This window comes from Rhinoderma darwinii, chromosome 1 (assembly GCF_050947455.1).
Source record: "Rhinoderma darwinii isolate aRhiDar2 chromosome 1, aRhiDar2.hap1, whole genome shotgun sequence".
NCBI classification, from domain to species: Eukaryota; Metazoa; Chordata; class Amphibia; order Anura; family Rhinodermatidae; genus Rhinoderma; species Rhinoderma darwinii.
The window spans coordinates 279,182,792-279,208,369 of NC_134687.1; the positions used below are offsets into that span (position 1 = coordinate 279,182,792).

At 44.8% G+C, this 25,578-nt stretch overlaps 1 protein-coding gene across 7 annotated transcripts in view; it reads left to right on the plus strand.

Moving 5' to 3' along the window:
- Window positions 1-25,578, plus strand: part of JSRP1 (junctional sarcoplasmic reticulum protein 1) — a 140,255-nt gene that overhangs the window by 61,561 nt on the left and 53,116 nt on the right. For 6 of the 7 annotated variants that reach the window (XM_075864347.1, XM_075864357.1, XM_075864365.1 and 3 more), the window contains one exon: window positions 8,303-8,470. The exons of the other annotated variant lie outside the window; for it this stretch is intronic. The gene's annotated coding sequence lies outside the window, so the exon portion shown is untranslated. The remainder of the gene's footprint in view (window positions 1-8,302; window positions 8,471-25,578) is intronic. 7 annotated transcript variants of the gene reach the window in all.

Consider the following 25,578-nt stretch of genomic DNA (forward strand, 5'->3'; position numbering starts at 1 on the left):
CCACTTCCTTGCTGACGTCGCAGCCTTGTTGGGACATGGTGGCCGCTCACCAACCATCCACTACTCCATCTATCTGGACCATCCAGGGTTGCACGGCACTCATCAGTAAACAACACGGTTTGAAAATGAGCCTTCATGTATTTCTGAGCCCACTGCAACCGTTTCTGCTTGTGAGCATTGTTTAAGAGTGGCCGAATAATCGCTTTATGCACACTTGCAAACCTCTGGAGGATCCTACACCTTTAGGTTCGCGGGACTCCAGAGGCACCAGCGGCTTCAAATACCTGTTTGCTGCTTTGCAATGGCATTTTAGCAGCTGCTCTCCTAATCCTATTAATTTGTCTGGCAGAAACCTTCCTCATTATGCCTTTATCTGAACGAACCAGTCTGTGTTCTGAATCAGCCACAAATCTTTTCACAGTATGATGATCACGCTTAAGTTTTCTTGACATATCCAATGTTTTCATACCTTGTCCAAGGTATTGCACTATTTCACGCTTTTCGGCGGCAGAGAGATCCTTTTTCTTTCCCATATTGCTTGAAACCTGTGGCCTGCTTAATAATGTGGAACGGCCTTCTTAAGTAGTTTTCCTTTGGTTGGGCACACCTGGCAAACTAATTATCACAGGTGTCTGAGATTGCTTACAATGATCAAAAGAGCCCTAAGACACAATACCATCCATGAGTTTAATCTCTTAACGCCAAAGGACGGATATATCCGCCCTCAGCAGCTGCTAGTTCACGCAGGAGGACGGATATATCCGTCCTGTGATGGCGCGGGTACTGCCACTGTACCCACGCGATCAGCGGCAGGAGCACGGCTGTTATACACAGCCTGGCTCCTGCTGAAACTGCCTGAATCGAAGCGTGCTCCGATTCCGGCAGTTTAACCCATTAAATGCCGCTGTCAATAGTGACAGCGACATCTAATGTGTTTAACAGAGGGAGGGAGCTCCCTCCGTCACCCCATCGGCGCCCCCGCAAAGAAATCGTTTTACACTGACAGGCAATAATGCTTTGGTATACTAAGTATACCAAAGCATTATATATGCGATCAGCAGATCGCATAGTAAAGTCCCCTGGTGGGACTAAAAAAAAAAATGAAATGTAAATCAGTTAAATAAAGTTAGTGAAAAAAAAAATTACAGTGAAAATTAAATAAAACTACTTTTTTTGCCCAAAAAGTGGTTTTATTTAGTAAAAGTGTCAAAACAAATAACACATGCACATATATGGTATCCCCGCGATCGTAACAACTTGAACAATAAAATGAACACGGATGAACGGCGTACAAAAAAAAAAACTGCAAAATTCTCTTTTTTCCCATTCCCCCCAATAAAAAATTAAATAAAAATGAATCTATACGTCCTATGTACCCCAAAATAGTACTAATGAAAACTACACATTGGCCCGCAAAAATCAAGCCCACATACGGCCACATTGATGGAAAAATAAAAAAATTACGTCTCTTGGAATGTGGCGATGCAAAACATATAAAACCTTTACATATTTAGTATCCCCGTAATCGTGCCGACCCATAGAATAAAGTTAACATGTTATTTACGCTGCATAGTAAACGGCGTAAATTTATAAAGTGAAAATCAATGCTGGAATAGCTGCTTATTTTCAATTCTCTCCTAAAATAAAGTTAATAAAAGTTAATCAATATGTTATAAGCATCTAAAAATGGTACAATTACAAAATACAACTCGTCCCGCAAATGTCGACGGAATAAAAAAAGTTACGACTCTTGGAATGCGACCGTGAAAAAACAAAAAATAATCCTTGGTCATTAACGTGCAAAATGGCCTGGTCATTAAGGGGTTAATTGAAAAACTAATAATTAAATATTTATGACACTTAAATCCAATGTGCAGAATAATTTGGAACACGGTGTAGTAAGTATTTTGTGTGGTATTACTATCTGTTTTACAAGTAGATACATTTAAATTTCGAAAAATGGAAATTTTTGTACATTTTCTTTCAATCTTGGTGTTTTTTACAAATAAATATTGAATTTATTCACCACATTTTTTCACTAACAAAGTACAATATGTTAGAATCTCAGAATTCATATGGATGGGGAAACCAGCCCGTATAGCCCGCTCCATGCTTTTCCGTTCCAGGTGTGAGGGCGGAGTGGGTCTTCCGGGCTTTGTCTCCTACCACCAGGCCTCACATCTGTCACGAATTCTGGACTGGTTCCGGCACACGGAGGTTAAACAGTGGGTGTCGATGGAACAGTCCTTGATGGCAGTTCCTCTGCAGGTTCTGCCTTGGTTTGGCAGGGATAATCCCCTACCGGCGCGGACACACCCGACGATTGGACCCTCCTTGGCGGTTGCGTCCCGGCTCTTTCCCCGGAAATAGATCTCCCCATCCCCGTCCCCCCTGTTCCCAGTCTTGGGCAATCCCGCATTCCCTCCGGGGCGAGAAAGGGGTCCATACAGGCACTGGTTGCAGGCAGGCAAGGGACATGCTTCCCATTTCATACAAGGGGAGGCCTGGATGACCGGTCCACGATTAGCATCTCTGACAGACCCTCTTCCTTTCACTCCTTGGCAGATCACTCAATTGAGACATACCTCACATGTACACTATACACAGTACTTCATTATTTATTTATTATTATTACACATTTACTTCCATGCCCAACACACCACTCCCCTCAAGGTTAGTGGGAGTGGCTATCATTATTTAAACACACCTGGGCACTTCCCTTCAACAGCATTCTCTGACCTGGTTGCGTCCTGTTTGGAACAGGTTTTTTTACCAACCACCTAATCTGTGAGTATGGCCTTTTCTGTGGTTTTAATTACATTCTATGTCCCAATTTTTTTGCATATCGTGGAGACCAGATGGGCACAATTTTACATATCTTCTGGGAGTGTCCGCGGCTGACAGATTTTTGGTCAGAGGTGTGGCGTATCTCCTCCAAATTCAGATGTCCACCTCCCGCATACGCCGGCCTTCTTCTTGCTCCATCTGTGCGAGGTTCCGTTATCCATGTACCGCCGTTCTGTGGTTCGCCATCTGGTGAATGCAGCTAGGGCATGTATCCTTGCGCTGTGGAGACAAACTTGCCCTCCATCGATTAACATGTGGTTCAGTAAGATACAGGAGATCATGGGAATGGAGAATCTCACGGCTTCCATGAGAGGCACCCATGCCAAGTTCCTCAAGACTTGGTATCACTGGGTCAGATTAAAATTTTCTGCGGAGTTCAGGAACATCGTGGCCTCTTGAATATAGTTCTGAAGCCTAGGGGACACTGCTACCGTGTTTCCCCGAAAGTAAGACAGTGTCTTACTTTCTTTTTATCCCCAAAAGCCCCACTATGTCTTACTTTCGGGGTATGTCTTATATTGGAAAAAAATTGTCGATTTTTTTTTTTTTTTTTTTTTTTTTTTTTTTTTTTTCACAAACTTTATTTAACTGTTTTACATTTTTTTTTTTAGTCCCACCAGGGGACTTCACTATGCGATGTGCCGATCGCATATATAATGCTTTGGTATACTTAGTATACCGAAGCATTATTGCCTGTCAGTGTAAAACTGACAGGCAACCTATTAGGTCATGCCTCCGGCATCGCCTAACAGGCAGATGCTGAAGGCAGACCTGGGGGTCTTTGTTAGACCCCCGGCTGTCATGGAAACCCGACGGCGACCCGCGATTTGTTTGCGGGGGCGCCGATCGGGTGACAGAGGGAGCTCCCCCCTCTGTCAAACACATTAAATGCCGCTGTCACTATTGACAGCGGCATTTAATGGGTTAAACTGCCGGAATCGGCGCGCGCTTCGATTCCGGCAGTTGCAGCAGGAGCCAGGCTGTGTATAACAGCCGTGCTCCTGCCGCTGATCGCGTGGGTACAGTCTCAGTACCCGCGCCATCACAGGACGGATATATCCGTCCTCCTGCGCGAACTAGCAGCTGCTGAGGACGGATATATCCGTCCTTCGGCGTTAAGGCGGCATTGACAAGTGCAGGGGACGGCGCGGTGACGTATGGAGAGGGGGGCGGCGCGGAAGTGGGCAGGAGGCGGCAATACCCCCGTGTTTCCCCGAAAGTAAGACATATGTCTTACTTTCGGGGTACGGCTTATATTAGCCGACCCCCCTGAAACCCCCGATACGTCTTACAATCGGGGGTGTCTTACTATCGGGGAAACACGGTAGTTCTCTTCCCTCCCTTCCCTCTCTCTGTCATTCCTCATCTCTTTCTTTTATTCTCCCTTTCTGATATGTTTACCCACGGATCTCTGTGCATGGCTGCGGGTCCAGGATGCATAGGTGGTCTGTCTTAATAGTAGTATAAGATATACCTTATTGTTCTTCTTGCACTTAATGTGAACACTTATACTGGCCTGCGAGCTGATGTGTGTACTGCAGATGCTTGCATTGCCGTTTTTTATTTTGAGAAAATCGAAAATAAAAATTTATTTAAAAAAAAATCTCAATCACTTGGATAGGTAAAAGGATTCTGAAGTTATTACCACATAAAGTGACACATGTCAGATTTGAAAAATCTGCTTCGTCCTGAAGGGGTTAATAAAGTTTATTTATTGTAAAAATGTGCATTTCTGCTTTATTGTTTTTGACAGATTTTTTTTATTTAAAGTGTAGCTAAACTTTTGACAAACTTCTGACATGTCATAGTGACGTGTCAGAAGTTTGGATTGGTAGGGATCCGAGCACTGAGACTTCCACCAATCTCTAGAACGAAGCAGCTGAAGTGCTTGTGTTCTTCGGGTCTGTTCGGCTTTTTCCGGAAAGCCGATGTATCGGAGTACGGGCTCTTTCTATTGAGTCCATACACAGATACATTTATTTCCGGAGATAGCCGAACAGACACAAAGCGGCTAAGCGCTGTCAGAAGTTTGTCAAACGTTTAGCTACACTTTAAGGGTATGTGCACACGATAACGACCATTACGTCTGAAGTTACGGAGCTGTTTTCAGGAGAAAACTGCTCCTGCATTTCAGACGTAATTGCTTGTATTCGCGTTTTGCGAGGCGTCAATTACGGGCGTAATTTTGAGCTGTTCTTCATTGAATTCAATGAAAAACTTCTCAAATTACATCCCAAGAAGTGTCCTGCACTTCTTTGACGAGGCAGTCATTTTACGCGTCGTCTTTTGACAGCGACGCGTAAAATGACAGGTCGTCAGCACAGTACGTCGGCAAACCCATTCAAATGAATGGGCAGATGTTTGCCGACGTATTGGAGCCGTATTTTCAGACGTAAATCGAGGCATAAAACGCCTTGTTTACGTCTGAAAATAGGTTGTGTGAACCCAGCCTAACATCTCCTAATTTCACTTTTTTTTTTTTTTTTTTAAATCCCATATTGGGATTTTTTTTTTTTAACTTTAATGTACTAGCATATATCTATATGGCCGTACATTAGCCTGTGTACTGATAGTAAACAGGCAGATTTTAGGGCATTCCTCCAATGGAGCCTGGGTTGTCTGTCCATATAAGGTATGTTACTCGATTTCGTCACCCCTTTGAATACCGCGATCAGCTCTGATCGCTGCATTCTAGGGGTTAGCGGCGGAGATCTTGGCCTGTCACATTCTAATGTATTATGTTCATAATACTTCCAGACTAGACCTTTTATTTAAGAAATCCAATGTCTATAGTTTATGGTGCATTTTTTAAGAGCCCAACACTCCAAAAGTGGCTCTAGTGTCTTTGTGCATCTGGATGGTGCACAAGCCTTTGACTTGGTCACATCTTTATGCTTTCCTTGAGAAAACTGGCTTTTTCACAAATCTTTTACAATGAAAATGCCTTCTGTACCAGGCACAGAAGCCCGGGTTTTGGTATGACTCTGTTCACACCTCCGTTTATTTTAGTCAGGCTTCAGTTGCTTTTTGACGGTCAGAAAAGTATAGCATGCTGCAATATTGTATCCAGCAAAAAAAACAAAACTGATACCTGACGAAAACATGACTTATCTATTATAAATCAATGGAGAGTAAAATGGATCCGTCGCAACTGATCATGACTGATAATATTGGATCCGTCATATTTGTCAAGGCTCATGTAAAAACAGAAATCGTGACACAAGTGTGAACACAGCCTTAATGGCCTCTCTTTTGACATTTTTAAACTACTAGATAGAGGTGCCCTGTGTCCCCCCCCCCCCCTCCTCCGTTGCTATGCTATCACTATTGAACCCTTGGTTGGGCTCAAATGGAGATTCTTGAAATATTTTGTGGCTTACTAGGGGTCCTCTATGAGAGCTGGCAAGTCTATATACTAATGATGCACTACTTTATTTACTGTGCTCTAATACCCTTGTTAAAATTGTATCCACTTTGCTGGGACATATTGCGCTGCTGATTTTCCGCCCGCAAATCTGAAAAGAAAATTACAGCAGTTCCACTACTGTATGGGCTAGTTCACACTGCAATTTTTGGCGATGCTTTTGATGCGGGAACCACGTCGGAAACCTCACCAAAAAATGCGACATGCTCTTTTTTTCCCTCGGTTCCGTCTCTGTAGTCCCATGCTGTTTGTAAACATAAAACCAGAGTGTCATAATGATGCCGGGTGCGCGAAAAGCGCGCACCATCTGCTGATGACACACGGACCTTTTGCACGGACACATCCGTGTGAATAAGGCCTAACAAACAGCCGACACCGGCATCGTACGGAGCGGGTTCACTCCATGAGCCCGTTCCATACTTCCCCCTACATGACTTTGGCGCATGGATACGTTAAATGTCGGGAAGGGGTTAAAGGGCCCCAGGACTGTCTGACCATATTTCCTGTTAGGGCACTGAGGGGGAGTTCACACAGACTTTTTTGACGCGGAAACCGTGTCGGGAAACACGCCAAAAAACAGCAGAAAATGCCTCCCATTGATTTCAATGGCAGGAAGAGGCGGAAAAAACGGCTCGCGGGAAAAAGAAGGGACATGCCCTATCTTCGGCCGTTTACGCCTCTGACCTCCCATTGACATCAATGGGAGACAGAGAAAGCGTATTTCGTGGCGTTTTTTGCCCGCGACGCTCAATAGCCGAGGGCGAAATACTCCACAAAAATCAACGTGCAGGCAGAGCTAAATCTGCCTCAAAATTCCAAACGGAATTTTGAGGCAGATTTTCTGCCTGCAAAAAACTCAGTGTGAATCCAGACTAAGGTGTCCCAACAACTGCCTGTGTACCATCCGTATATAGATATATGCCAGTACATTAAAGTTTTAAAAAAAAATCGGTAATGTAAAAATAAAAACACACATTTTTTACAATAAACATACTCTCAATACATAAAATATGCACATTCGGTATCGTCATGACCGTAATAACACATTTATAACGTCATTCATATTTACGCTTTTATAAAATAAAAAACTGCTTTCTTTCACTTATTATTGTGGAGCACAAGGTATTATGAATTTTGAACCTCCATGTGCCTCACATTAAGGCTGGATTCACACAAGCACATTACGTCCGTAATGGACAAAACGTATTTCGGCCGCAAGTCCCGGACCGAACACAGTGCAGGGAGCCGGGCTCCTAGCATCATAGTTATGTACGACGCTAGGAGTCCCTGCCCCGCTGTGGGACAACTGTCCCGTACTGTAATCATGTTTTCAGTACAGGACAGTAGTTCCACGGAGAGGCAGGGACTCCTAGCATCGTACATAACTATGATGCTAGGAGCCCGGCTCCCTGCACTGTGTTCGGTCCGGGACTTGCGGCCAAAATACGTTCCGTCCATTACGGACCGAACATGCTCGTGTGAACCCAGCCTAATAGTAATTAACCCATCATGTACCTCACACGTTAACTATTGTGAGGCACATTCAAAATTCATCACACCACGCGCCTCACATCAGAAAATGGAAGAACTTTTTTTATTATTGTTGTTGGCAAAGTATCGTTTTGGTATCGAGTATCTATCGAAGTCCAAATTCTGGTATTGTGACAACTTTAAAACACACACACACACACACACACACACACTCTCTGTCTCTCCGCCTGTCTCTGTCTCTCCGCCTGTGTCTGTCTGTCAGACACACACACTTCTGATCCGTCAAAGTGGTGAGGACATAGGCTTACACATATTTTGATTCATAGTTCATCTGGATGTTAATGTATTCATTAATTTGATCGAATTTTATAATGTATATATTTAAATTCAATGTGATAAAAATGACACTCTTTGGTCAGTTAATTTAAAAAAAAAATAGATATTTTAAGACATTAGAACATTTTCCAAAATAGGGCATTTTCAAGACTATCGTAAGAACAAGTGTAAAAAAAATAGATCTATTTCTCTTCTCTTCCACAGTCCACTCCAGCTCTAGAAACATATGAAAATTTCATCCACACGGGTCATATTTCTCCATGATTGGTTGTCATTTTACACCGGCTGAGAGTTGCACCTGTCTCTGTATATTTAGCTGTTCACTGTTTGCCTGTGGGGTGTGGACATGTAGTGTGGATCTGAAATCTAAAGGTAAGGGGCACCTTTTTTGTTTTATTCTTTCCAAATGTATAATTTTAGAGTTAAGATATGAAAATAATAGTGCGAAGCTTCTAGAAGTAGCAGAAAATGTGTGGTTAATGATTCAAGTAGTCTAGTAAGGCTATGTGAGACATATTGCATCTATATTTAGTAAGGAAGCTTGCTAAAGCTGGCAGTCACTTCACTCAAGCAAATCCTGCAAATGCAGTGGGCTCATCTCAAATCCGAAAAGTAGTCCGTTTTCTGCAAATCTTCGGGTATAAAAGGAAGGTGCTGTTTCTTAGATGTCATACATCCATTTAATAACTTTCCATAGGTCTTTAATGATGAACATCTCACGAAAAACCCCTTCTAATACAGAAAAGTATGGTTTCTCTTGGCTAGGTTTGCTTTAGACTTTAACGTTTTAGAGTTTATTAGCCAAACTATTTTTTTTATTTTTATTTTGTTTCTATTTTTATCAATTATAGAGGGGTTATAAATAAAGAAAATAGTGCAAGTGAAAACTGGACCAATTGCCTATAGTTACCAAGCAGATCACTGCACTGTCATAATGATTTAATCTTTTTTGATAATATTCTTCTAAAACCGCCTTTTATGTGCATACTGTTAATAACATTGTTATGTGTTACAGTATTTTATAAGTTGCCTTCTTTGTGTTGTCCTATGTTTTGTTTTGTTTTTTAAAGTTTGTATCTGAATAAACGTGTAAGTGTGTTTAACACATAAAAAGCATATATTGCATGTAATACTACACTTCCTGTAGTGGCCGCGGCAGGGGGAAGTAAGCAGCCAATGACCACTTCCCCCAGCAAATTCAGGTGTTTGCCACGGGTGTATGGAGCCAAAGCTCTCACTTTAAAGGAATTGTCTGTGATAAGACAATCCCTTTGAAACATAAGGTCACTTGTGAACGCCATTTTACAGTTAAAGAATTATGTACAGAAATTATTAATAATGTGATTTTTTTTTTAGTTCGCTCTTGTCTTAGTCTATTCTGGGCTTATAAGGTATGTGTCCACTTTTTGTGTATGTCCACTTTCTCTTTCTTTGTTCTTACAGTTCATTCTGTTCCACAGCAGCAGTCGCAATTTTGCATGGCACTGAAATCAAATCTGTCGGGATTCCTTACTTGTTTAGGCCTCGGGCACACGAACGCGTATTTGCGTCCGCAATTCACCCGCAAATCTGCGGGTGAATTGCGGACCCATTCATTTCTATGGGCTCATGCAAATGACCGTGGTTTCCACGGTCTGTGCATTGTCCGGAAACTCAGACCTCAAAAAAATAGGACAAGTCATTACGCTCCGGGTTTGCCGGCCGGGCTCATTGAAATCAATATGTGCACGGTCCATTAATTGCGGATGACTAACCGGTTAAAAACATGGGGGGCAGCCCCATCTGACATTCTATTCCTTCGCCTTACGTGACGCGATCGCAGAGTGCTGATGTTTGAAGGCCCCCAGGTCTGCCATCTTTGTCAGAATCACGATATACTGCAATACATTTGTCACGATCCTGGGGTATGTGGACCCACTAGGCCGCTCCGCCGTGGCAGCTGGCCAAACAGTCTATGCAAATGTCTTTAGCACAAGAGTACATGTAAGAGTGCAGACAGACACTAGGTGTAGCAGACGCTTTGGCACAGATAATGCTTGACGTGGCAGACGGCACTGGACGTGGCACATGACACAACATGATTCCAACACTAGACTTCAGCTAAGGGACAACCACCGTTACAGGATACGGGAACAGGAATACAACTAAGGACCATTTGCTATACGAACATGGGTATACAACAACAATGCTAAGGCAAGGAGTGGAAGGGCAGAGCTCTTTTTATAGACAGGGGTGATCTTGGGATTGGCCTGGGAACTTTTACATGTGCGTGCTGGCCCTTTAAGGCCGGGGACGAGCGCGTGCACCCTAGAGGACACTGCAGAGCAGTATGGCGGCGTGTGCTGGCGTATCCGAGGAGGGAGATACCGACAGGAAGTCTGAGGTGTTACAGGTGCGTGGACCCACTGGGCCGTACCGCCTTGACGGTATAGCAGCTAGCCAACAGGGTACAAGTCAAAGTGAATAGTTCGGATAGGTGTTCCTGTGGTAACTTCAGACAGTAGCGAAGAGGCTCGGATGGGACCTTGGCAGCAGGCAGACACATCACAACACGACTCCAACTCTAAATGCCACTTGAACCAAGATCGCACGGGATACAGGTTGCAGGAACGGGAACACTGGGAACTGGAAAACACTTAAAGAGAACCTTTCACCTCCCCATACATGTGCAGCTGAGTGCAGCATGTGATTGGGAGGGCTGCTCAAACCCTGGGGCACTTAACATTTTTTTTCTACCTTCCTCCGTTATTTAGATATCGGTGCCGTTATATTTGGCGCCCGATATTTAAATAACCCCCTGAACAGTCAACAGGGCGTGTACTATGGCTGTGACACTGTCCAATCAGATATGGACAGTGTTACAGCAAGAGAGAGGATACAGTAGGGAGTGTGAGCACACGCTCTCACCTTTCAAGATTAGTCTTCTGCCGAACTGGCAAGGGGGCATGTCACTGCTACGGACAGTGTAAGAGCTGTGGAGAGGAGAGCACGCTCTCATCTCTTCAGCTCTTATGAGAGATCAGTCTTGTATTGTCTGCCGAACTGGCAAGGGGGCGTGTCTCTGCTACGGACAGTGTAAGCGCTGCCCAGCGCTTACACTGTAGCATTGACACGCCCCTTGCCAGTTCGGCAGACAATACAAGGCTGATCTCACAAGAGCTGAAGAGATGAGAGCGCGCATGCGCCCTCTCCTCTCCACTGTTCTTACACTGTCCGTAGCAGTGACACGCCCCCTTGTCAGTTCGGGTGAAAAGACTGCAATCGCACACTCTCTCTCCTCGCTCTTGCTGTGGCACTGTCCATATCTGATTGGACAGTTTCACAGCCATCGTTACACGCCCCGTTGACTATTCAGGGGGTTACATAGTTTGTACGGTTGAAAAAAGACACATGTCCATCAAGTTCAACCAAGGGATGGGAAAGGGGAAGTAAAAAATTTCTACACATAGGAGCTAATATTTTTTTGTTCTATGAAATTATCTAAGCCTTTTTTGAAGCCATCTACTGTCCCTGCTGTGACCAGCTCCTGCGGTAGGCTATTCCATAAATTCACTGTTCTCACAGTAAAGAAGGCTTGTCGCCTCTACAGGTTGAACCTTTCTTTTTCCAGACGGAGGGAGTGCCCCCTTGTTTTTTGAGGGGGTTTTACATGGAACAGGATTTCACCATATTTTTTGTATGTGCCATTCATATATTTATATAAGTTAATCATGTCCCCCCTTAGTCGTCTTTTCTCAAGGTTAAATCGGTTTAGTTCTTTTAATCTTTCCTCATAACTTAGATTCTCCATGCCCCTTATTAGCTTCGTTGCTCTTCTTTGTATTTTTTCCAACTCCAGGGCATCCTTTCTATGAACTGGAGCCCAGAACTGGACTGCATATTCTAGATGAGGCCTCACTAATGCTTTGTAAAGTGGTAATATTACATCCCTGTCCCGCGAGTCCATGCCTCTTTTGATACACGACAATATTTTGCTGGCCTTTGAAGCAGCTGATTGACACTGCATGCTGTTATTTAGTTTGATTTACCAAGAACACCCAGATCCTTCTCAACAAGTGACTCCCCCAGTGTAGCTCCCCCTAGGACATATGATGCATGCAGGTTGTTCGTACCCAGGTGCATAACTTTACATTTATCTACATTAAACTTCATTTGCCAAGTGGACGCCCAAACACATAGTTTGTTTAAATCTGCCTGCAATTCACAAACATCTTCCATAGTCTGAACTATATTGCATAGCTTGGTGTCATCTGCAAAAATAGAAATAGTGCTATTAATCCCATCCTCTATATCATTAATAAATAAGTTGAATAATAGTGGTCCCAGCACTGAACCCTGGGGTACACCACTTATAACCGGGAACCATTCAGAGTAGGAATCATTGACCACAACTCTCTGGATACGGTCCTTGAGCCAATTCTCAATCCAATTACAAACTATACTTTCTAAACCTATAGTCCTTAATTTACCCATTAGACGTCTATGGGGGACACTATATCCACAGCGGCCCCTCTGTCTAGGCTTCTGCTTACCTCTTCATAAAAACAAATCAGGTTGGTTTGACAGCTTCTGTCCTTTGTAAAACCGTGCTGGCTGTCACTTATAATCCTATTTATTGTCACATAATTCTGTATATAGTCCCTCAATAGCCCCTCAAACATTTTCCCCACAATTGATGTTCAGCTTACTGGTCTATAATTACCCGGTGAAGACCTAGAGCCCTTTTTGAAAATAGGCACCACATTTGCCCTGCGCCATTCCCTTGGCACTATACCAGTCATGAGAGGCTCTCTAAATATTATGAAGAGGGGGACAGAAATAACTGAACTAAGCTCCTTAAGAACTCTAGGGTGTAGCCCATCTGGTCCCGGGGCCTTGTGTACGTTTATTTTATTTAATTTAGCTTGCACCATATCTAAATTCATCCAATTCAGTATATCAACTGATATATTAACAGCACTGGCAGCGGCTACATCAGCTGCTCTTTCTTCTGTTGTATATACAGAGCGGAAGAACCCATTTAGTAGTTCTGCCTTCTCTTGATCCCCTGTGACCAACTCCCCATTACCACTATCTAAGAGTCCTACATGTTCAGACCTTGGCTTTTTTGCATTTATATGCTTGAAGAATTTTTTGGGATTTGTTTTACTATCCTTGGCCCCCTGCCTTTCATTTTGTATTTTTGCTGATTTTATTATCTTTTTACAGATTTTATTAAGCTCTTTATATTTTACAAAGGCTACAGCTGTACCCTCAGATTTGTATTTTTAAATGCCCTTTTTTTTGTCACGTATTGCCCTTTTTACAGAAGGTGTAAGCCATGTGGGGTTTAATTTTAGTCGTTTATACTTGTTACCTGTAGGAATAAATTTTGCACTATAATTACCCAAAGTAGATTTGAAAATCTCCCATTTATCATTTGTCCCATTATTTAACATTAGTTCTTCCCAGTCTATATCCTGAATTGCAGCCCTCATCCTGGGGAAATTGGCCTTCTTAAAATTAAGTGTTTTTGCCCTCCCAGCCTGTGTTTGTTTTTTACAGTATAGGTAAAATATAGCTATATTATGATCACTGTTACCGAGGTTTTCACGAACATTGACATTCCCAACAAGCTCTGCATTATTAGAAATGACCAGATCCAACAGAGCTTCACCTCTAGTCGGGTCTTCCACAAACTGGGCCATAAAATTTTCCTGCAACAGGTTGAGGAAATGTCTCCCCTTTGCAGTTGAAGCTGATCCATGACACCAATTAATATCCCGGTAATTAAAATCTCCCATTATCACAACCGTACCCGCTTGTGCAGCCCGCTCCATCTGTTTATATATTTGACCTTCTATCTCTTCAGTTATATTGGGGGGTCTATAGATTACACAAAAAGTAAGTTTTTCAGTGTTTACCTCCCTTTGTAATTCCACCCAAGGGGTTTCAACCTCCTCACAATCTTCATCCTCTAATGTCTCATTCACACTCACCTTCATATCGCTTCTCACATACAGACATGCACCACCACCTTTCCTATTCACCCTGTCTTTCCGAAACAGTGTAAAACCCTGTAGATTTACAGCCCAATCATGTGAAGAGTCCAGCCATGTTTCAGCAACACCAACTATATCTATATTTTCTTCCAGTATCAAGGCCTCCAGCTCCCCCATTTTGCTTGCTAGACTTCTGGCATTTGTGAACATACACTTTAACTTGCCTTTAAATGTTTCACTTTCAGTATCAGAAATGTGATTATTTGACATTTGGACTTTTTATTTTCACTGCTGTTTTGTAACAAAAGGATCTCCTTATCTTGTTGCCTAGTCCTCTCCCCACCGTCTATTTCTCCCCCCATCAATATAGTCTGACCCCTCTCTAACCTAACTACCCCTTTATTTTCTACATTGGCCTCCCTCCTCAGCCCTAGTTTAAACACTCCGCCACCCCAGCTAGAATTCTCTCCCCCAGCACAGCGGACCCCCTTCCATTTAGGTGCAAATCATCTGCAGAATACAGTTTGTACCCCAATGAAAAGTCAGCCCAGTGCTCTAGGAACCCAAAGCCTTCTCCTCTACACCAAGACTTAAGCCATGCATTTAACTCCCTGAGCTCCCGCTGTCTTTCCTGTGATGCGCATGGCACAGGCAGTATTCCTGAGAATACAACCTTGGAGGTTCTTCCCTTCAGCTTGTAGCCTAGTTCTTTAAAATTATTCTTAAGGCTCCTCCACCTACCATTTATTCTGTCGTTGGTACCGACATGGACCACAACAGCTGGATCGTCACCAGCCCCTCCCAGCAATTTGTCCACCCGTTCCACCACATGCCGAACCCTGGCACCAGGGAGACAGCAAACCATTCGGTTAAGGCGGTCTTGGCGACAAATTATTCTATCCGTCTTCCTGATTATTGAATCCCCTACAACTATCAATTGTCTTGGCTTACCTGCATTACCATCCCGCCGACTACTAGCTGGGCTGTTCTCCCGGCTATTAGGGAGATCAGTATCCACTAGGGCTGCCATTTCTGAGACCAACACCCTCGCATCATCACCCAACTTGGCAATTTTGCTTGGAATGTCAATAACCGGATCAGCCTTCCTTTTCTTTGACCCCTTTCTACTGCCCCTAACTACATTAACCCAGCTACTTACCTGATCCTGCTCACCCATGTCTTCACCCTCCAGTTCTAACCCACTAACTGCATGCTCTGTGAGCAGCAAGCTCAGCACAAGATTGTCTATCCTCCTCAGTGTTGCATTCTGCTCCTCCAGATCTCTAATGCGAGCTTCCAGGTGAACAACATGCTCACATCTGCCACAGAGAAATTCACCCTGGAACTCCGGCTCCAGTCGTGTATACATATGGCAAACTGTGCACTGAAGAAAACCTCCAATCTTGCTGTCCATTATCCAAGTTACAACAAAACAGTGAACAATTGTCAAAGTAAAAGAAAAGAAGAGTACTTACTGGGGCTTCAACTCCTCTTTTCAACTCCGGTTTTAGAACTCCACTTAGATCACAAGCCACTTAAACCACTAAGCTCAGAAAATGAGTTCTGCCGGCTAATTTATACCACCGGTGTCCAGTTAACCCCTTCCCCATAGTCAGCTGCTCAGCTGGAACGAATACAGAAATACAGCAACACAATCCGGTTTTAGAACTCCACTTAGATCACCAGCCACCTAAACCACCAAGCTCAGAAATAACGGAGGGAGGTAGAAAAAAAATGTAAAGGGCCCCAGGGTTTGTGCAGCCCTCCGCATTACATGCTGCACATGTATGGGGAGGTGAAAGGTTCTCTTTAAGGGACCATTTGCAGAGACGAACATAGGTAAACGACAACAACGCTCAGGCAATGCAGGAAGGGGCAGGGCCCTTCTTATAGTCCAGGTGGCTCATGGGACACGGCAGAGAGAAGCAGAAGTGAGCGCTAGCGTCTCCTGAGGAGGAGATACGGGTCAGCACTCACTGATCCATGGCTGCGGCCGTCAGGAGGTGAGTAAACCTCACGGCCCGCGGCCATGGGTGTTACAAGAGGGCTGTTGCCGCCGGGAGGAGCGAGAAGGCGGCGGTCCGCCACCTTGGCTGTTATACTTTAACACTAGTGTATAATGATGTATCGTGGAAGCGATCCAGCGATCGATGGTTCAAGTCCCCTAGGGGGACTAATAAAAAAAGGTTTAACAATGTTAAATAAAGTTGTTGTTTTTTTAATATATAAAAAAGATATATTAAAAGTAAAACGCGGAACAATTGCAATATAATATTATTTAACCCGCACGGTGAATCCCGTAAAAAAAAACAAAAAAAAACGCCAGAATTGCTGTTTTTTGGTCCCCTCATCTCCCACAAAAAATGGAGTAAAAAGTGATCAAAAAGTCTCATGGTACCAATAAAAGCTACAGCTTGTGCCGCAAAAAAATAATCTCTCATATTGTTCAATCGACGGAAACATAAAAAAGTTATGACTCTGTTTGTTTGTTTTATTCGTTTTTTTCCTTGTAAAAGTAGTAAAACATAAGAAAAACTATATACATTTGTTATCCCTGTAATCATATTTACCTGCAGGATAAAGTTAACATGAAGTTTTTACTGCACGATGAAAGTTGTAAAAGCAAAACCCAAAAAGCAATGTAGGAATCAGTTTTTTTTTCCCATGCCACCCCACAACGAAGTATACTACATTGTATCAGTACATTTTATGGTGTAATAAATGGTGCCGTGAAAAACGACAACTCGTCCTGCAAAAAAAACAAGCCCTCATATGGCTATATCGACGACAAAAATATAAAGTGTAATGGCAGGGGGTAGGGAGACGGACAAGTGAGCCCTAATCTACCCGCCACTCTGTCCCTGCCTACTTGCAACGACCCGCCCTAGGCGACGGGGTACAACTGGGCGGCGGTCCCTGCGCTCAGTAAGTGCACGACAAACACGACAAACATACAAAGGAACACAAGCAAGGAAAAGGGGCCGTTGCCCACGGCAACACCGTGAGCAACCAGAGTGGTGAACGAGCCGAGTCAAGCCAGGAGTGTGCGAGGTACAAAACGAAAAGCAGAAGAGTAGTCGGTAAGCCAGGGTCTGTATGGAGCAGGATCAAAAATAGCAGGAGCTGTAGCTGGGCCAGGAAACCACAAGGAAAGAATCACAAGCACCGAGGGACAGGAAGTGCAGGCTTAAATAGACCGAGGGCGGGAGCTAGCGGAGTCTGGCCAGGTTACGATAGGCTCTCCCACTCCTAAGCCTGCCAGCCTGAATGGTGGAAGCAGGAGTCAGTCTCAGGGATGTATTCTCAGGTGCTGACTGATTAGTTCTGGGAGTTAACCACGAAGCTGTGCCTGGCAGATCCTTTACAGTACCCCCCCCTTTTATGAGGGGCCACCGGACCCTTTCTAAGTGGACCTGGCTTACTGGGGAAACGCAGGTGGAACCTCCTGACCAATACCCCAGTGTGAACATCCCGGGCGGGTACCCAAGTCCTCTCCTAGGGCCCGTATCCTCTCCAATGGACCAGGTACTGGAGGGAGCCTTGGACCATCTTGCTGTCCACAATCCTGGCCACCTCGAATTCCACCCCCTCCGGGGTGAGGATGGGAACAGGAGGTCTCCTCGAGGGAGCCAAGGACGGGGAGCAGCGTTTGAGGAGGGAGGCATGAAACACGTCGTGTATCCGAAAAGACGGGGGTAACTCCAGCCGGAAGGAGACAGGATTGAGGACCTCAATGACCTTATACGGCCCAATAAACCGGGGAGCAAACTTCTTGGACGGAACCTTGAGACGCAAGTTCCTAGACGACAACCACACCAGATCCCCGACAGGGGGTTAGCAGAACGTTTTTTATCAGCCTGAGTTTTTTGTACGCTCTGGGACACCTCTAGGTTTTTCTGAACCTGGGCCCAGACTGTGCACAGTTCCCGATGAACGACCTCTACCTCGGGATTGTTGGAACTACCAGGTGAAACGGAGGAGAACCGTGGATTAAACCCAAAATTACAAAAAAAAGGAGAGACCCCTGACGAGTTACTGACCCGGTTATTAAGGGAAAATTCGGCGAGGGGAATGAAAGAGACCCAATCAAATTGACAGTCAGAGACAAAACACCTTAAGTATTGTTCCAGAGATTGATTAGTCCTCTCCGTTTGGCCATTGGTTTCAGGATGGAAGGCAGAGGAGAAGGACAGATCAATCCCCAACTTCATACAGAAGGCTCTCCAAAACAATGAAACAAATTGTACCCCTCTGTCCGAAACAATATTGACAGGGACCCCATGGAGACGCAGGATGTGTTTGACAAACAAGGTAGCCAACGTTTTGGCGTTGGGTAGTTTCTTGAGGGGCACAAAGTGGCACATCTTACTGAAGCGGTCCACCACCACCCACACCACCGACTTGCCTTGGGATGGAGGCAAATCGGTGATAAAATCCATGGAGATATGTGTCCAAGGTCTCTGGGGAATGGGCAACGAACGCAGTAAGCCCGCTGGTCGGGACCTGGGAGTCTTGGACCTAGCACAAACCTCACAAGCGGCGACGTAGGCCTTAACGTCTTTAGGCAACCCAGGCCACCAATAATTTCTGGTAATGAGGTGTTTGGTACCCAGGATGCCTGGATGGCCAGATAGTGCGGAGTCATGATTTTCCCTAAGTACCCTTAGCCGGAATTGCAGGGGAACAAACAGCTTGTTCTCAGGAAGGTTCCCGGGAGCTGCACCTTGATCAGCAGCAATATCAGAGACTAAATCAGAATCGATCGAGGAAATGATTATACCTGGAGGCAAAATACAAGCAGTATCTTCCTCCGAAGGAGGACTGGCCATGAAGCTACGCGACATTGCATCAGCCTTAATATTTTTAGACCCAGCCCTATAGGTAACCAAAAAATTTGAATCTGGTAAAAAATAACGCCCATCGAGCTTGTCTCGGGTTTAGTCTCCAGGCAGATTCTAGGAAAACCAGATTCTTGTGGTCGGTAAGGACCGTTACCTGGTACCTAGCCCCCTCCAGGAAGTGGCGCCACTCTTCAAATGCCCATTTAATGGCTAAGAGTTTGCGGTTGCCAATATCATAGTTACTTTCAGTTGGCGAAAACTTCCTGGAGAAGTAGGCACAGGGGCGGAGATGGGTGAGGGACCTGGTACCCTGGGACAAGACAGCCCCCACTCCCACCTCAGATGCGTCAACTTCCACGATAAATGGCTCCATTTGGTTGGGCTCAACCAGCACCGGGGCCGAGACAAAGCACTTCTTAAGGACCTCAAAAGCCTGGACAGCCTCAGGAGGCCAGTGGAGGAGATCAGCACCTTTGCGAGTGAGGTCCGTAAGGGGCTTAGCGATGACCGAGAAGTTAGCAATAAATCTCCTGTAATAATTAGCGAACCCCAAAAAACACTGTAACGCCTTCAGGGAGGCAGGTTGGACCCATTCCGCCACAGCCTGAACCTTGGCGGGGTCCATGCGGAATTCTTGAGGAGTGAGGATTTGACCCAAAAATGGAATCTCCTGTACCCCAAACACACATTTTTCTGTTTTGGCAAACAGTTTGTTTTCCCGAAGGACCTGGAGCACCTTCCTGACATGCTCAATGTGGGAGGACCAGTCCTTGGAAAACACCAGTATGTCATCAAGGTACACTACCAGAAAAATCCCCAGGTAATTTCTCAAAATCTCATTTATGAAATTCTGGAAGACCGCAGGGGCATTACACAACCCAAAGGGCATGACGAGGTATTCGAAATGGCCTTCGGGCGTGTTAAACGCAGTCTTCCACTCATCCCCCTCTTTGATGCGAATAAGGTTATACGCCCCCCGTAGATCCAATTTAGAAAACCATTGGGCCCCCTGAACCTGATTAAAGAGATCAGGAATCAAAGGAAGGGGATACTGGTTCCTTACCGTGACCTTATTCAGGCTACGGTAGTCAATGCATGGCCTAAGACCACCATCCTTCTTCCCCACGAAGAAGAAGCCAGCACCTACCGCAGAAGAAGAGGGACGTATGTAACCCTTGGCCAGGGATTCCTGGATATACACTCTCATAGCTTCACGTTCGGGACAAGAAAGATTAAATATCCTACCCTTAGGAAGCTTCGCTCCTGGTACCAATTCGATAGCGCAATCGTATTCTCTATGAGGAGGTAACACTTCGGAGGCCTCCTTAGAGAAAACATCAGCGAAGTCCTGAACAAACTCGGGTAGCGTATTCGCCTCCTTAGGGGGAGAAATAGAATTAACAGAAAAACATGACGTACAACATTCATTACCCCATTTGGTTAGCTCCCCAGTATTCCAGTCAAACGTAGGATTATGCAACTGCAACCAGGGAAGACCTAGAACCAAATCATACGATAATCCCTGCATCAACAGTACAGAGCACTGCTCCAAATACATGGAGCCAACAAGGAGTTCAAAAACAGGGGTATGCTGTGTAAAATAACCATTAGCAAGAGGAGTGGAGTCGATACCCACTACTGGGACAGGTTTAGGCAAATCAATCAGAGGCATTGCAAGGGACATAGCAAATTCCACAGACATGATATTAGCAGAGGACCCTGAATCCACGAAGGCACCGCCGGTAGCAGACCTACCACCAAAAGAGACCTGAAAGGGAAGCAAGATCTTAGTACGTTTCATATTTACGGGAAATACCTGTGCGCCCAAGTGACCTCCCCGATGATCACTTATACGCGGAAGTTCTCTGGCTGCAATCTTACGCTTAGGACAGTTGTTCACTTGATGCTTGTCGTCCCCACAGTAGAAGCAGAGACCATTCTTCCTGCGGAATTCTCTACGTTGTTGGGGGGACACGGAGGCCCCGAGTTGCATAGGTATCTCTGAATCTTTCGGGGAGGAACGAAGCAACGGAGCTTCGGGAGTCATCATGGGGGAGTCGGAGGAGAAAACACATAAACGTTCACGTTGTCGTTAGCTGAGACGTCGGTCAAGTCGTACCGCTAAAGCCATAACCTGGTCTAGGGAGTCAGAAGAGGGATAGCTAACTAGCAGGTCTTTCAGGGTATTCGACAGACCCAACCTAAACTGGCACCTTAAGGCAGGGTCATTCCACCGAGAAGCTACGCACCACTTCCGAAAGTCAGATCAATACTCCTCAACAGGTCTCTTACCCTGACTTAAGGTCACCAGCTGACTCTCGGCAAAGGCAGTCCTGTCAGTCTCGTCATAAATAAGTCCGAGAGCAGAAAAGAAACAATCAACGGAGGAAAGTTCAGGGGCGTCAGGAGCCAAGGAGAAGGCCCACTCTTGGGGCCCTTCCTGGAGCCGGGACATAATTATACCCACCCGCTGGCTCTCAGAACCTGAGGAATGAGGCTTTAAACGAAAGTAAAGCCTACAACTCTCCCGAAAGGAGAGAAAAGCCCTCCGGTCCCCTGAGAACCGGTCGGGCAACTTGAGGTGGGGTTCAAGAGGTGCGGTGAGGGGAACTACCAGGGTAGCATCAGGCTGGTTGACCCTCTGAGCCAGGGCCTGGACCTGTAGGGAGAGACCCTGCATTTGCTGAGCCAGGGTCTCACGGGGATCCATAGTGGTGTCAGGGACCAGGGGTAGACTAGGTATGGGCTTGTGATTATGTAATGGCAGGGGGTAGGGAGACGGACAAGTGAGCCCTAATCTACCCGCCACTCTGTCCCTGCCTACTTGCAACGACCCGCCCTAGGCGACGGGGTACAACTGGGCGGCGGTCCCTGCGCTCAGTAAGTGCACGACAAACATACAAAGGAACACAAGCAAGGAAAAGGGGCCGTTGCCCACGGCAACACCGTGAGCAACCAGAGTGGTGAACGAGCCGAGTCAAGCCAGGAGTGTGCGAGGTACAAAACGAAAAGCAGAAGAGTAGTCGGTAAGCCAGGGTCTGTATGGAGCAGGATCAAAAATAGCAGGAGCTGTAGCTGGGCCAGGAAACCACAAGGAAAGAATCACAAGCACCGAGGGACAGGAAGTGCAGGCTTAAATAGACCGAGGGCGGGAGCTAGCTGAGTCTGGCCAGGTTACGATAGGCTCTCCCACTCCTAAGCCTGCCAGCCTGAATGGTGGAAGCAGGAGTCAGTCTCAGGGATGTATTCTCAGGTGCTGACTGATTAGTTCTGGGAGTTAACCCCGAAGCTGTGCCTGGCAGATCCTTTACATAAAGCTTGTGACTTTGAATGTGGTGAGGAAAAAAACTAAAATTAAAAATCCGAAAAATGGCTGCGACGAGAAGGGGTTAAATACAAGAGATGTGATGTTGAGATGCGTGTGAAGCATACTTCAATTTTGTGTATGGTATGTCAATTAGATGTACCATTAGATCTGAGTATATGTATACATGGATCAGGTATTGGTATTACTGGAAATGCAAATAAAAAAATAAGGTATTAAAGGGTTTATTTCTAGGAAGGAGAATCCTTATTTGTAATTTCAAGTTCTCCTGTCCGACATATTTTTGTACTTTGGATACAGGCAATGAATTTATGATCAAAGTCTGAAAATAATTCCATATTCATACTACAATAATAATTGGGGCCTATGGAATAATAAGAAATCAAAATTGATAGAATTATAGAATAAATGAATCAGTCTCTCGTTCCTTTTATTTTTTCCTCTCACATTCTTTGGGTCGATTAGGAAGGGAGAAAGGTTTATTTAACCCATAAACGCCTTTCAAAACTCAATACAGATATTATCGAGGTGCGTTTACTGGTTCTTGATTGATCTATGTGTTTATTCGTTTTCTGATTGCAGATAGTTGAATATAAAAAAAATCAGGGCATATAGACCTCATAGGGGGATTTCGAGCCGGGAACCCCTTCTCTGTAAGGGCCTGTTCACATCAGCATAGGCTTTCCGTTCTGGGGTTCTGTCGAAGGTTTCTGGGGTTCCGTTCGTCACCATTCCGGCAGGATTCTGTTTTAACGACGGAATCAATAGCGGAGTCGACTGCGCTATTGATTCTGTCGAAACAACGGAAATCTGCCGCAATGGTGACGAACGGAAACCATTAGCAATGTTTCTGTCACCATTAATATCAATGGTGACTTAAACGGAAGCTGTGGTTTCACTTTGACTTTTCGTTTCCGGGGTTCACCCGACGGAAACCTCCGACGGAACCCCGGAACGGAAAGCGAACGCTGATGTGAACAGGCCCTTAGCCAGAACGGAGAGGCGCTCTGAACGAGGTGGATTTGAGCCGTCCTCGTATTACAAGGGCAGCCATTTATCTGAATGGCCGCCATGTAAAACTACATGTCCTCTGCTCGAGAAGGTTATTCTAATATTCTTATGGTTATATAGCAGTTAACCTGTTCATATTTTTGAGGCCTGTACATAGATCTGAAATGACATGGCAATAGTTGCTGGATAACCTGGACTGTGCAGTCTATATATCAATGGTGACCAACAAATGGCGTTGTATGTGCTGTTTGACACTGAAAGATAATACAGTTGACAATACTGAGTAAATGCAGAATTATAAGAGTTGTGCAGAGCTGTAATCCGGAGCCCATAAACTTCTATGAAGCCATATTGTACCTCCATATGCCTCTTTTTTTCAAAGGGAAGCATACAGAGGTTTGATTTAAATGCTGTATTACAGAGGTACCATACCGGCGGCACACATACTGCCTACAGCAGGCCATATTTTATACAGTGGCTATACAAAATATTCACCCCCTAGGACTTTTTCATGCTTTATTCTGTAACCTCTACCCGTTCGGCTCAGTACTATTACACCGGGCTGAGCGCATCATACTCTGCTCAGTAATAGTACGTTGGCCACCCCGCCCCCCCCCCTCCCCGGTCTCATTTAAGTGCTGTAATAACTGCTTTCTCGTACAGCAGTTATCACCGCTTATTCCACGGGGACCAATCGCGGTGGTCCCCACCAATTAACCTCTTAAGGGCAAGTTCACACGGTGGATTTTACACGGCAGATCCCACCACAAATTCTGCCACGAAATTATTCCTCCCATTGAGTTTAATAGGAGGTTCGGGTGGATAGGCCATCAATAGCTAATGGGTCGGGGTCCGACTCCCGGGACCCCTGCCGATCAGCTGTTTTGAAGGGGCCACAGCGCTTGTTCATTTCTTCTTGCTCACTTTAAGGTCTTATTCACACGAACGTGGTTTACGTCCGTGCTACGCGCGTAATTTTTACGCGCGTCACACGGATCTATGTTAATGAATGGGGCCGTTCAGACTGTCAGTGAATTTCACGCAGTGTATGTGCGCTGCGTAAAACTCAAGACATGTCCTATATTTGCCCGTGTGCCACGCGTGATTCGCGCAACAGTAGTGAAAAGAATGACTGAAAACAGAAAAGCACCACGTGCTTTTCTGTTTGTAAATATAAAACCAGAGTGTCATCCTGATGCCGGCTGCGCGAAAATCACGCAGCCGCGCACCATATGCTGATGCCACACGGACCTTTTGCGTGCGCAAAACGGACATGTACGTGTGAATAAGGCCTAAATCATCGACACGCATTTAACGGCGATTCACAAAATTACATCCTTCTCTCATTCACTTCAATGTGAGAAGAAGGGTGCAATACCTGTGAATCGCCGCTAAATGCGTAACGACGATTCACAGTGAGCAAGAAGAAATTAAGGGAAAGCAGCACTCGTACGAGCGCTGCAGTCCCTTCCAAACTGCTAATCGGCAGGGATCCTGGGAGTCGGACCCCGACCCATCAACTACTGATGGCCCATAGTTAGGATAGGCCATCATTTTTATTGCCTTGAAAAACCCCTTTAACCCCTTTAGGACACTGCCTGTTTTGGCCTTGTGGACACATGATTTTTGCAAATCTGACGTGTCAATTTATGTGGTAATAACTCAGGAATGCTTTTGCCTATCCAAGCGATTCTGAGATTGTTTTCTTGTGACGTATTGTACTTTATGTTAGTGAAAAAATGTGGTCGATAAATTCAATATTTTTTGGTGAAAAAATTACAATTTTTCTAAATTTAAATGCATTTGCTTGTAAAACAGATAGTAATACCACACAAAATAGTTACTAGTTAACATCCCCCATATGTCTACTTTATGCTTGTATCATTTTTTTTCACGTACTTTTATTTTTCTAGGACGTTACGAGGCTTAGAACTTTAGCAGCAATTTCTCATATTTTCAAGAAAATTTCAATAGGCCATTTTTTCAGGGACCAGTTCAGTTCTGAAGTGGCTTTGAGGGCCTAATATATTAGAAAGTCCCCATAAATCACCCCATTTTGAAAACTGCACCCCTCAAGGTATTCAAAACCACATTCAGAAAGTGTTTTAACAATTTAGGCGTTTCACAGGAATTAAGGCAAAGTAGTCATTTTTTTCTGCCGAAATTCATTTGTAATAAAAAAAATCTGTAACACAGAAAGTTTTACCAGAGAAACGCAACTCAATATTTATTGCCCAGATTCTGCAGATTTTTAGAAATATCCTACATGTGGCCCTAGTGTCCTAATGGACTGAAACACCGGCCTCAGAAGCAAATGAGCAC